The following is a 15,182-nucleotide window of genomic DNA, read 5'->3' on the forward strand; positions in this document are numbered from 1 at the left end:
TCTATGACGAACAACAAAAGGATGATAGTAACTGGAACGATCAAACTTCTCTCTTCTGTGTGAATACATGTGTATACAGTGTATACTTTGCTTGATTTTCTGATTTTCAGTACGCTTCAATGTGTTTATACGTAATAAACATACTACACATGTTCATTTTAGTTCTGATTGGAGAAAAAAAATAGGGAAATTAATTTGTCTGGGAAAGTTCGTGATACTAAAAGTATTGACAACTCCTGCCATAAACACATAAATCAGTAATCAGGTAATCATCTGAAAATTAGGCAGTAGCATACAAAATATTAGCTTACATTTTAAAATACAAATTTAGAGAGGAGATACTCAGTGTTTTAGATTGTATGAACTAAAGTGACTAATAAACCATTACAGTATACTGTATAAAACAATAAGGCTGTAAATATAAATCAGTTCTGTCATAATCATGACATAAAAAATCAAAAAGTAGTATTTTATCTAATAATTATAACTTTTATGTCATAGTTTTAACTGTTTATCTCGTAATTGTTTCTGTGTCATAATTTAGACTTTTTTATGTTATACTTCTGTCATAATTATATCAATTCATCAAAGCATGATCTTTTTCTCATGTGGCTTTAATGGATTTTCATGGGGAAATGGGAGCAAACTAGGATGAAATTATTTTTGGCAGACACAGACACTAGTTTTAAAGCTAATTTAAGGGTTAGCAGTACCTGACATAGTACAGTAAATTATGTGAAAGCATGAACAGCATGATGCTTTGTTAAAACGTGGATCCTGGTAGATTTTCGTTCACATTTTGCAGTTAAAGGGCATTTTGATAATTGTTTGACATTTGTGTAATTACTGAAGGCTATGGACACCAATACTCTCTCTCAGCTGAGCATTCTAAAATTATAGAAATCCTTTCACACCCCAAAACAAATGACTAGTGATTCTTCCAAAAGCAACTGATTCATCATTTTCCATAATTGCTTTTCAATGGCCTTTTCATACTCAATAAAAAGTGAGAAACATTCCCGCCCACTGAGTCACTGCTGTTCACATGTGCAACTAATAGCACCTGTAAAAATCGGGGGAAGTCCTTTACACAGTTGTTAAACGAACCCCCTCTTTTTCTTCACGGAGGCCTCGACAGGAGCTTAAGTGTTCGGGAAACACTTCTGTGTTGTTGATACTTAACGTATCACAACACATTGTAGGTTCAATGTGTTATTTGCGAGGTTCGGTTACAGAAATCTGATATGGAAACAACCTCATGTTCTCCACTGTGGGTGAGGGAATGAGCCAAGCTCATGGAAAGCACAGTTCTGCTCTTGAGCTTGTGTTGGTAATGAACTGTGCCTTCAGGACACAGTTTATTGCACTGCCTACCAAATCACATCGAGCTAATTTTATGTGGCAAATTAAGAGTCTAAACAGTTCCGGAAAACTCTTTTCTTCATACGTGGTGATATGACAGAGAAGTCTTTTTGGATAAGTTAAATTAAGCTTGCTTGTCTCACAAGTATTTGAGCATGAGCAAAAAATAGCTTAATTGGAGTAGCTAATAGTAAGCAATTTATTTGCTTTGGAAACTCTGAAATATGTTTGTCGAAGCTGCTCTTTCTTGGTTTTTAAGTGCTGTTACGCATCTCAAATGGGAAAATATGATCACCGCAAACCATGTTAAATCACAGAAGTCTTAAAGTTACAGCAAAGTTGGAACTGAATCTAAGCAGACAGCTTTTTTGAGTGTGTCAGTTAGGTCAAATTCTAGTCCAACTTCATAACAAAATATTATATATTGCGAACCACAAATCCACACCACTATAGGCCGAGGCATATCAATCAAAGGTCTGGCTCATGAGGTAGGGTGGCTCCTCTGGTGTTCTGAGCATAAGGTAATGGAAACACCAACCCATGACGCAGACAGACACATCCTTGATGTAAGCGAAAGCCAGTTGTTCTGCCACTTTGAACAACTTTGCAATGAAAGGGCAGCGAGAGCTGAGTTGTTATTTTCTTGCACCAATGAGTGATTTGGCCATGGACTGATAAGATCTTTGGGACACTGCGATGGTTGCGTTGAGAAGACTGGAGAAACGAAGAGCTGAGCCGTTTCTTCCACACAACATTGTGTTGTTCAAACCGAACATTACTCCACGCACACTGGAAGCCTGCATGGAGCTGGTGGGGCTCTAATGCTTACTTTCAGACAGCCTTTCTCTGTGAGTGAAAACCCATGACGCAGGTAATAAGACTTTCCCTAACACAAAACTGTATCCCCTCCCCCTTCACTATGCTTTCCATCTGTTTTTCAGACTCTATTTCAAACTTGTTTAATTCAAGTCTGAGTGCGGGTTCATCAAGGAAAAAGTTCATGACCATTTCAGATCTTCCAATGCATGGTATATTTGTGTTGAATTAAGGCAAATTGAAGAAAACATTTTAAAGGTTATTGAACATTCTGTAATCCACTCCCTTTATTTATCATGTGCAGGTCATTTGCAACTAAATAAACTCTGAAAACAGATGTAATGTGAAGGTCAGAGCAATCTTTTATGAAACATATTTCAAACATTTCTTTTATTATAACACAGACGGGGCATTGCTTCAGGAATAAGAGTAGGAACCTCGAAAAAAAAAAACTGTATAGGTTAAATAAACCAAATTCCCTGATTTAAGGGAAAAAGTATGAATTCAATAAATCCAATGGGTAGTTTCCATGGAAACTGTGTAAATAAGTTCCATTTCATTACCACTCTATGGCAAGAGAGACTTTCCTAGAGAGCACATGATCAGAGCCGCCAGCTTTCAGTTCGAAAGGACTAATCTTGTGCCCTTCCCTCCTATGCCAGCCGCTATGATGACACATGCCTGTCATGACCTCATATTTCACTGACCACCTGCTTTGTCCAGATAAACAGTCAAATGGTGATGTATGTGATATTTCTGCCCGCTCCACCTGACACTGGGGAAGAGGAAGTCGGGAATGATGGCCTCGCTCTTTGTTCATTCATCTAGTGCGCCTTCCTCAGTTAGCTGTGAGCCAGCTCTGGGTCAAGGAAGTGCCCTGAAATCCAGTCTGTCCACCCAACAAGAATGCAAAAAACAAGGAAAGGCCTCTGTCTAGGAGAGTGTCTGTAACCTTGCTTTGACTCGCTCTGACAATCTCCAGTCCAGACTGTTTGGACTTATGCAACCACTGTGGTCAGCTTATTTAATGTTTTTGAAAAAAAAAGTTGCATATTATCACCAAATCTAAATGTATTTAATAAAATATACAGTAAAAACAGTAATAATGTGAAATTGTATTTCAACTTAAAATAACTATTTTCTTTTTTAATATATTTTAAAATGTAATTTATTCCTGTGATGGAAAAGCAGAAATTTTAGGATGCTATTATCAATAGAATGTTCACTGCAGTAATTATTTGAATATTTTTTTACATTATACATTTTACATTTTATATTATAAATTTCTTTAGCATCAGTTTTGATCAATTGAATTTATCCTTTCTAAAGTAAAGTATTACATTTTTTGAATGGTAGTGAAAAAGAATGTGAATGTCCGTCCATTTTCTGATCATTTTATATTTTTGTTAAAAGCAAATTACTAAGATATATAGTGTTGGGCAAAATTCAGATTTGAAGAACTGGCAACTTTTCAGTTCTCTAGTGTAAACAAACATAAGATAAGGAAAGGTTGGCAAAAAAGCATAATGCTGCCATTTCAATGGAGGACAGGCTTCACAACGCTGAATAAAGTGTTTTTTTTTGTGGAAAAAGCAATCGACTAATGTTTGCCATTATATGTTCAATTTGGATCTATTTTTTTTAGGGTACACTGAATGAAGTTTTAAAAAGAGTATAGTTTTAAAAGGTAGTCACAATTTTGCTACAGTATGATTAAGTTTAAGCCACTTCTCTTTCAGTGATTGTAGCACAAGATAGAAGATCAATGATGTCAGCACTGTAATGTGATTGGCTGTCAGTGCACACATGATCTATCTATCTATCTATCTATCTATCTATCTATCTATCTATCTATCTATCTATCTATCTATCTATCTATCTATCTATCTATCTATCTATCTATCTATCTATCTATCTATCTATCTATCTGTCTATCTGTCTCATTTTAAAAGCCAGAAAAGAGCAATAAGAGATCAGATTTATTTTTATAATAATACTAATAATATGATGTGTATGTTATGAAGTGTAACATGCATAGCAGGTAAAAAGCCAGCCCTATAGGGGTCAATGACAGCTTGTGCTACTGTACATCTTTATATCTAACTCATCCGGCTCTGTGCCAAATCAAACAACCAAGTCTCCCCCACCTCCACATACACATACAAAGAGAATTGTTCAAGGTCTCCACCTGCACTGCTATTCACTCTCATGTTCCACAGGAGGTCTTGGATCACACCATTTCAGAGAAGAAGATGGATCTGTCATGGAGGGAAGGAAAAGGGTCTGCCTCAGAACTCTGAATCGGGTTGCAACGCCTCAGGCTTGTATTGTTCCTACTAAATATAGGCCAATTCTTCAATTTTCAATATGTCTTCTAAAATACTGAACCGACAAAAGCGCTCACTCTCAATTTCTGCTAGCTATTATGACCATGCCCCATTGTCCGCACCCTGAAACACACATTGACACACAAACACGCACACACCCTCATACAGACACTCTTATTTCCACAACAAATGAAAGGGGACATCTTGCAGAGAAACTCTCTCACACATTCGCACCCATATGCTGTATCTATCGGTATAAAGGATACAGAGCCTTAAATGGATTTTCACATCAGAGCTCTTCAATCAAATGGTAACGTCATGGTAAATGTGACGTCTGAAGTGCATAAATAAACAAAAGACATTCATTGAGTTCATTGAAGTCACACAGGCTACGTGGGATGAAACTAAACCGGACTGTACAAAACAACAGTTAACAGTTTAGTTGGGTTGAATCTCTCATCTCTCAAGACAATCACAGAGGGTCATAAAAGTCCACTATAGGCATGCTTCCATTGAATTTAGGAACACTATCAGATTTCCACAAACCCTTTGTAGTTCTTAGCAGTTGGGATGGTTGTCATTCGATTAAGAAAAGCTATTCTTCAAACACATCTCAGTTGTTTGAAAAAAATGGCTAAGTAAACCGTATGGCCCAAAGTCCACCGAGAGATTTTTTTCTATAAGATGAGAAAATATCGCCTGAACAATTTTCATTCACCGCCAAAATTTCACAGCATGCTAAGTATTCGACACGTCCATAAATCGTGTCAAATATATTTGAAGCAATTTACATTTGAATTTTCAAACAATTCCATGAACACCTAGTAACTTTTGACATACTGTATATGTCCTCGTTGCTCCCATTTTTCTTCTCTTTCCATTTACTTTCAGTGCTTCATTTCAGGTGATCTGCTGTTATTTCTCTTTCTCTGAATGGATTTTATTTGTATCTTAGATAATACAAGGCAATAAGATACTCAGTAACAGGTAAAAGAACAAAAGAAAAGGCGTAGCCCTTGCCCCCCTCACTCCAGTGCCTTGCTTTTCACCAGAGACAGCAAATCCCCTCAGAAAAACAGACTTGCGTAACCGCACGGCACACCTGCAGTGAGCACAGAAGAGAAAACTTGAAAGCAACAGTGTTTGAATGGCTGGACTTAAAAGACATTCTAAACCAACTGTCATAATATGTAAAGCAATATGGCCATGATTCCTAAAACTTCCATCTGTTATTGTTTAGAATTGACCTCTTCCATCGATTCTGTCATCAGTTTTGAGTTTATTTTAATGACCGTAAAAAAAAAAAAAAAAAAAAACAACTCCAGATTGTATCCTTGCATGCTTCATTCACTATAAGGGAATGTCTCATCTAGCTATGATAAAAAAGCAAAGCCAGCATAAACAGAACAGAAGGGAAACACTCATGCAACACTTTGACCCTTCAGTGTGTCCACATGTTGGGCGTTGAGGTTATCTGTGGTAATGCTTTTAGCTTGGAATTTCTTGCCACCTAGTGGACGAAAAGGGACCTACTGTAAATTATTTACAAATATGGAGTCATGAGTGTATTGTATGTACATTGCACAGACTATGAAACTACTATATAAATTATTTGATCTTTACAGATGTATTTCAGAGACAACTGTGGATTAATTTAACTGAATTTGGACTAACCTCCTTAACCCGTTTAATCGAATTTTTTCACAGACATGAAAATATCCAAATGTTGTGTCATTAGTAACCCTTTGAAATAATAATAATTTTTAAAAATATTTTTGGAAAAGTGTGTGAAAATTTTTGTGACCCGGTGGGATAATGTGTATTCTGAATTAACATATTTCTGCAGTCATAAAAAATGTTATATGTCTTAGCCCAGCTATTTTAGACTGTTTGATCACATTCTAGGGTTACTATTATGCATTAAAAAAAACTTATGCAACACTTATAGGAATACTGAGATAAAAGACAAAAAAAAAAAAAAAAAACATCAACGTATTTCAAAATTGTTATTTTTTTGTAAAATATATTATCATTTTTTTTTTTTGTTCGTGCTACCAGTATTACAACATCAATATTGTAATTTATTTGTAACATTTGAACTTTTAATTTAGTGCAATATTTTGTCATTGCAACATTTTAATGTAGTTTTCACTAACAACTGCAAAATTTGCTGTTATCCCACTGGTCACTATTGTGACCATCAACATGTTTACTCATTCTATGACCACACTCACCAAAACTGAATATATGTGAATTCATGTATTAATACTAGACACCTTAAAGATGTGTACCAAAAGTCTTTGTCATATCGTTATACTTTAGCCTTTCGTTTTGGAGCTTTGATGCAGCCATCATCTTCTTATGGTGCAAACAGGAAATAAACTGCTTTGATCATGTGATAATTTGCACTAATCATGTGAAACTGCACATATTTAACTGAGACCCTTTATTTTTTCCATATTGGCAGGAAGTGCACTAAAACATCAGTCAGTAAGGTTTTTAGAGATTTATCAATGAAAACCTTTTGTACGGTCACTATTGTGACCGGTTGGATTAATGGGTTAATGCAAAATCTCATTCATAAAAACTTTACTGTATATTTACAATGCCTTTTTTCTTTCTTGGTAGTTTCATCTATTATTTTTTGAGCTGCATGTTTAGGGCATTGTCTATGATACAACTACTGAATTGATTGTATTTACTTTTCCACTCCTTTTCCCGATCCTTTGTTACTTATCTACTATAAGTTTGTTGACATACTATTAATAAGCCCACATTGCGTTCACATGTGTGTCCTTTAATTGCTCTCTCTTACTGCCAACATGTGACATTAAAGCAGAGAACATACAGTGTTGCTGGTAAATAATGATAATGGTAAATTTATCCTCATTCTCCTTCATTGAAACAGTAATTATGTAAGTATGTAGTATCTATGTATTTAAAAAAAATGCATGTAACATTTTTTCTCGATTGCTAGCACAAAATTTCAGAGCAATATTTTCTGAAAATTAGAAACACAATCTCAAAACGACACACCAACTTGTACAAACCTCAAACTTTGTCATATTTTAATCAAAAACATATTCTCTTTTGTCATAATCAAACTTTAGCTTCATATGATAAAGAATACTAGTGGGATCAATTTAAAAACTGATGTATGAAGTTATCTGATGTATAAACTTGCCCTTGTCATAAATCGCAGCTGTTTAGGCGACATTGCAGCTCTTTTTCAAAATCTAGTTATTGTGTCAGTCAATTGGTCAACGCTACCAAAATAAATTATATGACAATGTGTCATGGCCCTATGTAAACAGAAAACATTCCATCCATGTATATTTATGGAATATACATGTATGTCTGACAGAATTTGATGGATGATTTTGCATGTAATGATTCACACAAATAATTAATGTTTAGCTGTGAAGCTGTGAAGAGTACAGTATGACAGTTTCACTGAGAATCAGCTCATCAGTTTTGAGCAAATCGTGTGCATTTAGGTATTGTGTAAATTACAGACAAATTGCAATTTGCATATACTCTTTTGCACAAAACATTTGCAATTTGCTTGAATGAATAAGAAAGTCAAGTCCAAAGAGATTTGCACTTATTGTTTTGAGAGAAAAATATCTATCAAGAATTAACCCAAAGAGACTGAGAACTCAGTAAGAGGCTCAGTATAAAACTAGTTGGAAATATTTACTTTGATCTATCTATCTATCTATCTATCTATCTATCTATCTATCTATCTATCTATCTATCTATCTATCTATCTATCTATCTATCTATCTATCTATCTATCTATCTATCTATCTATCTATCTATCTATCTATCTATCTATCTATCTATCTATTGCCGAGTGGGGCAAATTACTGTACATCACTGATAGTGAAACGTAAAACATCATAGTCGAGCTTTTACATTGGTAGACCTAATGTAACATATTATGTTCAATAGGCTATTTAAAGACACACACACACACACACATGATGGTTTTTGTGGTTTATGGGGACTCTCCATAGGCGTAATGGTTTTTATACTGAACAAACTGTGTGTGCTATTGCCCTACACCAACCCTACACCTAAACTTAGCCCTCACAGGAGACTTTTTTAGACTGCATTTTTAGATTTTCAAAAAAACACTATTTAGTATGTTTTTTAAGCCTTTTGAATTATGGGGACATAGGCAGTGTCCTCATAAACCACCTTCATATTGTAATACCTCTGTCATACCCATGTCATTATACAAATTTGTGTCCTCATAAACCACACACACACACACACACACACACACACACACAGACACAGACACACACATACACATTTTAAATCGATCTATTCTCATCTAATCGATGATTGGAGGAATCACGCGTTTTTTTTTTTTTTTAAACGGTACAGCTCTCAACACTGTTGTATTATATTAATCAATAAAAATAGCCCAAATGCGTCAGCACAATGTAGCCTCCTCCGGGTACTTAAGGTCAAACCCATCATTATCACGCAATCACCAACAGAGGGCACAAATGCACTATTCTCTTTTCGATTTGTTGACAACAGACATCTGGCTATCCGTTTGTCTGTCTGATTTTCTGCCTGTCTGTCCCCATATTGTTAATATTATTTCATTGTTTTTTTAATTTGAACATGGAAGAGCCTCTTAAAAGGCATTTCAGTTGTGGGTGAACTATCCCTTTAAGACTCAACACAAACCACACCAAAATTTAGATACTTTGTATAAAGTTTGTATAACATTCTTTTAGACACTGAGAGGTGTAGATACGCTTGCTCAGTAGATGCCTATGGACGGTCATCGTTTCCATAGTTTGTCACGTGACCTACCCTGCCAGCCGCGAGCGGTACTCGCCACAGCAGGCTGTTCTGGCAGATCACGTGACCAGCTGCCAGCCAGGATCGAACTGTAGGCTACAGACTGTGCTCTGACGCTCCTCTCAATGCTGTTACATGCAGCTATTGTATTCGCCACAGGATTTTAGCTATTCGCTTCGCTTTACCTCCCATGTTTCCAGCGACGAAGGAATGAAGAGTCTTTTCAATTAAACGGTAATAATAATAATTATTATTATTTTTCCCATTTATGGGGTTTTTATTTATGTATTTGCTATTATAGCATTCGGTTCTCTGTTTATTCTTACTGCTCCTGAACGTTGCATACCATAACAGTGATATTATGCAAGATCCATATAGCCACAGAAAGAACTGCAACGACACAACAGAGTGTAATATTAAGTGATTCTCATTAAAATGAATTATATGTAGGCCTATCATAATTACGTTTATTATCCTTTTACAGTTGGGCTGAGAGCGTTTTGAAATTCACTACATTTAAGCAACATCTCGGTTATTTATGTCTTGTCGCCTGTTTAATTCAGTCGATTTAAATAGAAATGCACGTAAAATTGGTAGTTATTTTAAGAACCAGTTTATGAAAATGCAGAGAAAGCAATAGAGCCCGTTCACTTTCAGCGGATTGAAATCGAAGCTGTTTCCAAACATTTCCTCTTGATCACAGCGTCCTGCAGTCTGGTGCAGTTCAGGTGATTGGTTTATGGAAGCTCCATATTACAGACACATCTCTGATGCTTTCCTTTGTGTCTGCATTTCTATATTATCTTTCTTCTTTCTAAATGGTCATGTTTGCATGCACATTTCTTTTATTATTTTTGATTTGGCGGTTATGTTCCTTTGTTCTGCTTTACAGTTTGGAGGTGCTAAAGATGCACTCATCCATAATAGCCTAGTGGAATATTATAATCTTAAAGGAATATTCCTTTATAATCAGAATATTATGAATAAACTGCTATTATTTGGAGGTACCGGAAATGCAAACATTTATTAATTCTCAGTTATGTTTTTAAAAATAGCACATAAGGGCACTATAAACTGCAGTAAGTAGAAGGGAAAAGTCTGAATATTGGCTTAGTCTGGTTACATAATCAGAATATGATGTGGTAGGCCTAATTGTAATTTGATCAGGTCTTCTTTAGATTAGCCACCATAACTGATTGTTTATATTTGTGCAAATCAAAACAAATGTAATTCTGGTAAATATTAGATAAAGATAGGGAGAAGCCAAGCTATTTAGGAAAGACATCGTTTGGTCTCATGGCCTACATTTTGCAATTTACTGTTATTGTGTATTTTTATGGTTTGATGAGTTCAATAAATAATATCCAAAGAGGTTAAATAATATCCATAGAGAGAACATCTCCAGTGTTTCCATAAGAGAAAACATGGTCAGTGTATCACTCTTTTCTTTTCATACACAAACATGCACACATATTTAGGGGGTAAATCATGCTGCTTTTGCCTTTCCACACACAGATGTTCAGTAGATGGATGTAGGCCAGTGACAGATCTGTGTGTAAGCTTTTGGGTGGGCTTCTTTGCAGATGTATTTTACAGTCATTTCATTTTGCCCTAATATTGTTCATACTGGCCTGTCTCATTTAACTGCAGGTAAGAGCAGAATAACTTTTAAACAATTTTGCTTACAGCCTCAAATGCAACCTGTAAATATGTGTTAGTGCATGCTATTTATAATTCTTTAGTTAATTTTCCATAATTGATGTATTGTCTTTTTAAAATATGGGATGCACATATTCAGTGATGGTCAGAAGAGAGATTTCACTGAATTGTGTCCAGTTCATCTCAGGATTTGTACTCAGATGAACGTGCACATCAGTGTAACAAACTGCTGTGGCTCTGTTTATGGATGGCTGAGCCACTAAATATAGACACTGCTCATCTGGCAGACAAATAAACTGTTCACTGATAGGTGCACTTGTATGTAGCCAGACTTTTGACTACGGCATAATGTCTCTGGTCTGGTTTCTGACTTTCTGAGTGAGGACAAAATACAATATAACTCTACTTTGTTTCCAGGTTTTAACTGGTGATTTCAGTCATTTTTGGACGCAATGTACATCAAACAGTCAGTGAATGGATTGTGGGAGGTCTGTGGGTGTGCTGTCTGAGGCTGAGACTAGACTGCACATTATCTTCTGTTGCTCTTTGTTGATGTCAGGGATTAGTTATTCTTATGAATCTGTTTATGTATGTTTCACAGTCTTTGTCCTAAAACATTAGAGACGTGCATTTTTTAATTCATTTACTCAGAAAAGATTATACAAAACCTGCTGCTGTGACACTGCATTGATTAAACCTTCACAATTATTGAGTTGGTTCACCCAAAAATGAAATCATCATTTACTCCCCCTCATTTTATTCCAAACACATAAGATTTATTTTTCATCTTCAAAACACAAATGAAGATATTTTTAATAAGATTTCAAAATGAACTATTGGAACTATATTTGATGTCTATTCAATCAAAACTTTGACGTTTCAGCAAGTTCATGTCATTATAAAAGTAATCCGTATGAATCAAGTGATTTGTCCTTTAAAGAGAAACTACGATGAACAGATTTACATTAGGCTTTTATTTACAAACAAACATTGATCAATGCTCATACATGGATAAATATTGGCAACATGGAAGCTCAACTGTACTCGGTTGCTATATAAGAACAGCCCTCATTAGTTCTTGTGGCAGCTCAAACGTGGAATAGACTTTCAACAGAAGGACAGCAGTCTCTCAAGTTTCACTGAAAATGTGTTTTGAAGAGGAACAAAATTCATACAAGTTTGGCAGGACATGGTGATGAGTAAATGAACACAGACATCCCTTTAAGCCAAATAATATTTTTGAGCACCACATTTTTCTGCTGTTGAATTATGCAATGCTAACTCTCGACTGTCAAGAATAATGGTTGTATTTATTTGTCATTAGGATGAGCTAGCTAATTTGTCTATTCTGTTGTCTGACCACATTAAACATTGCCTAAAGGCCATTTTTACAGTAGATCTCTGTGGAAAGATCTCTGTTGCTTGGCCAGCTATTGTTTTTTATTGTAAATAAATAAATAATGGTTATTGCATAATGAGCCTTTTATCCACACCCATTAACCATAATTGTTATCCATATGGCCACAGCTTTATCAGTCAAAATATCAGTCTTTATCAAAACACACACACTCTCTTCACTGACACTTATCTAAATCAGCTAGTTTAATTTCAAGACTTTTTTATATTAAGTTTTATTTTTGGTCTTTTCCCTGTAGTATTGGGAGCTACGGTAGAGAAGTGGGACAGGAAATGACAAGGGAGAAGAGGCTGAAATTACCCACTGTCACTGTCACTCACTGTCTCACATTTGCATCAGTTATGGTGTATTCACACCAGGAAAATCCACTAGTTCACTTGCTTTGGTCCGGACCAAACACAATGTTGATTTTTTTATTTTAATTTATTTGGTGGGGTTTGCTTTCACACTGCTCTTTTTGCAAGTGAACCAGAAACTGTAAACGAAACCACACGTGTGCTTGAGGTCATCCATTCATTGGTTCATCCATTCAACCGTACCAGATTTCGTTTGGAAGCGGACCCAGACCACCTCTTCAGCTGGGTCTTGGTAAGGTTGTTTGGTCCGCACCCGAGTGCAATTGTATTCACACCTGCCCAAAAGTTCCACACCAAGGGGGGAAACGAGCTTGAGTTCGATTCAATCGAACTAAACAAGACAGGTGTGAATACACCCTCAAACTTGCATGCCCTGAATGAGCAACATAGCATGCTAGGCTATGACTCTGACCTCTCTTTAGTCTTTTTTAATTCACTAAAGTGATTACTTTGTGTGCTCTCTGTATTGATGTCAAACCAGGGTTGATGCTGAATAGGGCAGTAAATACTGTAGTAGCAAACAGACAGTTACTGTAGGTCACTGATATGCTTACTGTCAGGGTTGCTCTTGAGAGTAAGAAATCATTGAAGCAATGTAAAATAACTGTGGAGTATGGAGTGCTCTCTGCTATATATTAAACCTGCTCAATTTTAGCAAAAAAAATCTAAATCAGTTATTTTCATCAGTGCTGAGCTCATTTTTATTTTACACTCAAAAACGCAAATTGAATCTAGAAGGGTAATGCATTTATTGAACATTTAAAAAATAGCATTTCTCTGAACTTTATATGATTTAAACTAAAACAAATAGTTAAATAAAATAGTACATTTATTTTTAAAATGTTTTATAAAATGTGTACCTTAAATGCAGTGTAAAATTTAATTAAAATAAATGAAATAAACATCTGCCGAATGCATCAGTATAAATGCGATATAAATAAATACTCCAGAGCCTGTAATAATTTAGAAATGTAAGCTTTACATCAGATTCTGCATAGCACGTTATTTTATAAGTTTACACATTATACAGGGCTGTATGTTAACTTTATGTTTGCACATAGCACTGGAGCTACAGAGATTGAAAGTTTTGTAGCACAGTCCATACAAATGTATCACTATGACAGACATCACTCTTTTATGTGTAAACCAATAGGAATTCTGGGAAATAGAGTTGGATGTATGGACTCAGTCAAGACATGATTTTTAAATTGCACATTAGACTACCAAGTAAAATACAGTAGCAGTTGGCTACTGTATTTAACTTGATTTTACAGCACAAACTAGCAAACATAAATCCTTGCTTCAGAAAAGTCTTTCACACACATGCAAAACTGTATCACATACTGTGGTAAATGCATTCATTGTACAGGCCGTTTTTCGTAGCATGTCCGACATGCATGCTGCACTTTACACCCCTGTCATAAGTTCAGCTACACTTGTGTATTTGCATAATCTTGTGCAGAAGTCATAACATTACATTTATGTAGAGCACACGCATTAACCACTAGGCCATGGCTCCAACATGAAACATAGTTTTCATTAGTTTGGTTCCTATGAATGTAGGTATTGCCCATTTCCTTCCTTTCCTTCCCAACTTACCAGATGTTTTTTGCATGCTTCAGATTTTGGAGATTCTTATTAGTATTTCCTCTCCATGATTTGGTTTTGCATCATATTATGTATATATTCTTTCTTCAGACCTGTGTGGGGAGGTGTTCAGATTATATTGTATATTTTTGTTTATTTTTAAAAATGTCTTATATATTTTGTGTAAAACTGGGAACTGGTACCAATCTAGCATACTACTGCTCAGTTACCAGTCACTCATATGTTAACTCTTGTTACTGCCATATGCTTGTGCTCAAACAAAATGACAGCACTGAACTCAAGTACATTAACCAAACAACTTACCACATTAATAATTAGTCTTGGTGTTGCCACCACTGTGTGTGTGTGACTCTCAGTTAGGACAAGGCTCCCTCAGTGTGTTGAAGTGCTCTACATCTGTAAGCAAGTACGAGGCAGTGACGGCCCACCCAGATGGCGGTGCGAGTGATGCCAGTTGTCCTTGCTCAACCACTGACAACTGCTCACCCCCGATGACTGTTACTCTCCCCAGCTCTAAATGTTTACCTTCTCCCTTTCACATCGAAACAGTAAATGCCAACAGGGCAGACCTAATTTATTATGCGAATTAGAAATCTTTCCTCAAACAAAAAACGCCATACGTTTTTTGTCTTGGCTTTGCTTAAACCTTGACCTCTTTGTTTTCTTGCATAGAGGGAACCAGTCACTGTAGTCTTTTTTTCATAACCACACTAGACTTAGTTTGGACCTCAGATTTCGGTGCACGCCCAGGAGTCTGGCCAGCTAGGCCTGATGTCACAGTTTGAGATGAGTCTCGAAGGTGTAGTGCAATGT

The 15,182-nt window shown here is 35.9% G+C and overlaps 1 protein-coding gene across 1 annotated transcript in view; it reads left to right on the top strand.

Moving 5' to 3' along the window:
* The first annotated feature begins 9,372 nt into the window (after positions 1-9,372).
* LOC306885037 (USP6 N-terminal-like protein) overlaps positions 9,373-15,182 on the top strand; it is a 45,816-nt gene continuing 40,006 nt past the window's right edge. Inside the window, exon 1 of the mRNA XM_079441350.1 lies at positions 9,373-9,563. The gene's annotated coding sequence lies outside the window, so the exon portion shown is untranslated. The remainder of the gene's footprint in view (positions 9,564-15,182) is intronic.

The sequence above is a fragment of the Barbus barbus genome, assembly GCF_936440315.1.
Source record: "Barbus barbus genome assembly, chromosome: 2".
NCBI lineage: Eukaryota > Metazoa > Chordata > Actinopteri > Cypriniformes > Cyprinidae > Barbus > Barbus barbus.